A 3375-nucleotide genomic window follows, 5' to 3' on the forward strand; every position below is an offset into this window, starting at 1 on the left:
TTTTTTTTTTTTTTTTTTTTTTTCTATTCGTTTCGCGTTCACGACTCGTCGAGTGACGGTGTAATCGTACAACAACGGAACGTCGAGACAAATAGACGCGTTTGAGTTGGAGCGCGAACTACGAATTGCTGAAATACTTACCGTCTAGGTATTTTACTTGGTATCCTTGAGGACGACGCTCACTCGCCGAGAACCACGTGTATACGCTAAAAACTCGTGTCTTTTCGCTGCGCTCCAACGTTCCACGATCTTTCGTTTATCGTCGCATTCGACGTAGCAGGAACGACGAAGGTAGTTTAGTACCAGGAATTACTATACGCGGAGGTACGGGTATTCGTAGCACGAGATGCTCAAATCGCGAGTTTGCAGATCGTTCGATCGTCGAAAATACCAAAAGATGGAAACGCTGGTGGATCCGTTAAAACGTTAAAGCTTGGACATTTAATGATCCTGTGTTATCTCGGTTGTTGGACAACGAAAAGGTACGAGTTTGCAAGTTTGGAAAAAGTCGAACATAATAATTACATCTGATTAAGCGTGTTCCAATAAATAAGTAATTATCGTGACGTAGTTCTCGCCCCCTTATTCAGCGGGTGATCCAATCTTGTTCTTCTATCAGCAAATCGGGCGAATTTACGTAATCTCGTCCATATTCCACTGTCGTTGTCTGATCGAATTGGCCACGTTACCACGGTTCGCTCGTTTATTCGTTAAGGAAACGGGTATTGTTTGATTCTCTGAACAAACGGTTCGTATAATTAATAATAGAACTACGCACGTGCTGATTCTACCGCGTAGCTAAAGTTCACCTTTAATTTACCGAAAAGTCGAAAATAGCCGCGCGTAAATTACGTTCCGAATTCGTTTTACACCGCAAGATCGATTTCGGAACATTTATGATAATTCCACCGACGAATCTCGTCGAGCTCCTAAATACCCCGGCACGAGACTACGTAATCTACGCCCGAGATCTATTTTTGTACGAAAAAAAGAAAAAAAGACCAACAAAAAAAAAGAAAAAAAAAAGAAAGAGGAATGAAATTCGACGAAGAATTTGCTCTATGCGCGATGGCGATTCTTCTTTCCTCTCGTTGCTCGTCGTCGAGAAGGAGATAGTACTTTTTCCCATCACTGTACCGTGACACCTTTCGTAACGCTCTTTTAGCCTCTACGCGACATTCGAACGTTGTCGTCAAAGGAACGTTAACCAAAGATAATCGTCGGATGATTTCGAGAGCCGTAGCCATCGATTAGCGAAGCGTTCGAACAATTCGATTCGCGAAATATATTTCGAAACCGAAATAATAGAGAAACTAGAAACGTAGCGATCGATCGCCCTACAAGTCGGTACTCAACGACGTAAGTACCTGCGTGCTTACGTTTTCGTTGTTTCGTCGAGACTGCGATAGCGCGCGTATTTACTTAAATACATACGTAAGCTTCGCTCGACGCTGGTGTTTCAGCGAGGCGACACAGTGATTTTACGATCGTCGTGCCGATTTATCTCTTTTGTCCTTCTCTTTCTTTTCTTGTTTTTTTTTCTCCATAAAAGGAAACAATGAAAAAAGAAGGAAAAAAAAATGATGTCTTTCTATCGATTTTTCTTTATCTCGGTTAGGGATAATAGTTGACTGTTTCCTCTCCGATTCTGCTTCTGACCTCCTTTTCTATACCCCTTTTATCCTTCGCACTCCGTTCGCTGTTCTCGATAAACTTACATTTTAGAACTAAGGGATAGAGAACGGTACCGTTTGCGCAGTTTTCAGTGCGACGAACAAACATATTCGCGTACCTCGATTTTAACGCGAGGATCGCCGCTACGTGTTTTTTTTCGCGCATGAAATTGAAATTAACGACGCTCGAATATTCGAAGCTCAAGATCCGACCGCGGTCCGGAAATCTTTGCACAAGTAGCGAAACAGAGTGGTTAGATCGAAAAGGTTTACGAATTTGTTTGTTCGAATACGGAAAAATTGACGTTAATAAGGAGAAAAGAAGAGGACGGGGATATTGGAAATGTAGCGAATGTAATCCGCGTAGTTCCGGTCACTCTCGAAGTTGTAATTCTGTTCTTTTATCTCGATTACACGTCGTATAACACTATACACACGTTCGCTCGTACACACATATTTTTAAAATGTTTTCTGCATTTATAATGTCGTAATAAAAGTTTCGAATCGTGTCATGAGAAAAATTACTCGTACGTACACTGACAATGAAAACCACTGCGCGTATACGAAGAATCTCGTTTGAACTTACCGCGTATTTGTTGCTCCAATCGGAACACACGCACTGGCAATGGCAGCGCACTCTTTCGGTCGACGTTGCCGTCCGCGAGAAGACGCCACTTGTCTCGCTACAAGCGTCGACGAAAGTTGAACCGCTCGAAACGCGGTAAACGATTCGCTCGTCGAAATTACCAGAGGATTACGAGATCGTGTTCACCGTCGACCTCGTCGTCGTTGATGTTTCGTACGACGATACGCACCTGGGGTCGTATTCGGCGTCGCGATGTACCGGTGTACGATTTCCTCGCTGTGTTTCGCGTCCTCGACCATCGTGTCTCGCGCAGCACGTCGATCTTTGCTTTCTAAATCGTTTTCCCGGCTAACGAGAGTTTCAGCGATGTAAATCGTTCGCACGTTCCTATCGCGGACTCACGCACGGATTAAACACGCGCGATATCTCGTTCGTCGTGTGTGTTTTACTCTGTCTTACGCGAAATCGGTTTTCGTTTAAAATACGGCGACATGGTCCTCGAAAGACGTGAATCTGCGCGCGCGCCATTGCTGCCAGCTGCCGAACGAAAGGACCGCGCAGCGCGGCAACTGCGAAGGGAACGACCAGTTGGTGAACATGGTTATGTTTACCGATTACGCACTATTTTCACCTCGAACATTCGACTGCGTCTCGAACTCAAGATACGAACCTGAATCGTGGTAAGTGAGCTCGTTTTTCTTCCATTTCTGTCACGGTATGCAATGAAAACGTCGTCAAGTTTACGAATATAACTCATTTATTTCGTTCGTACTCGATGCGTGCCAGAACATCTCTATGCTATAGTCGATACAAATTGGCTAAGGCTTTGGACTATCTCCGGTATATTTGCGACTCTTTCGCGAGACGTTGACGGCCATGTCCATATAGTTGAACTTGTAGACGCATATACGTGTCGCTGCGCGTATGCGTACGCACGTGTCTAGACTCGAACTATGTACAATTTGGACGCGTAACGTAAACGAATAGGAAAACGAGTAGTAGGAGCAGGATGCGAGAGAAAAGTAACGACGAAATGTAGAGGAGGTAATAAAGACGCGAGACAACCGAACAAAGGTATAGAAAACGCGGTGGGAACACGTCCCGCGAAGAATCGAC

The 3375-nt window shown here is 44.4% G+C and overlaps 1 protein-coding gene across 3 annotated transcripts in view; it reads left to right on the top strand.

Annotated features, from left to right (window-relative positions):
- Window positions 1-2342: 2342 nt before the first annotated feature.
- Window positions 2343-3375, top strand: part of LOC105680803 (rRNA 2'-O-methyltransferase fibrillarin-like) — a 17778-nt gene continuing 16745 nt past the window's right edge. For all 3 annotated transcript variants that reach the window (XR_002946736.2, XR_002946735.2, XR_002946739.2), the window contains exon 1: window positions 2343-2939. The gene's annotated coding sequence lies outside the window, so the exon portion shown is untranslated. The remainder of the gene's footprint in view (window positions 2940-3375) is intronic.

Source organism: Bombus impatiens, unplaced genomic scaffold (genome assembly GCF_000188095.3).
Source record: "Bombus impatiens unplaced genomic scaffold, BIMP_2.2 scf_0361, whole genome shotgun sequence".
In the NCBI taxonomy this organism is placed as follows: domain Eukaryota; kingdom Metazoa; phylum Arthropoda; class Insecta; order Hymenoptera; family Apidae; genus Bombus; species Bombus impatiens.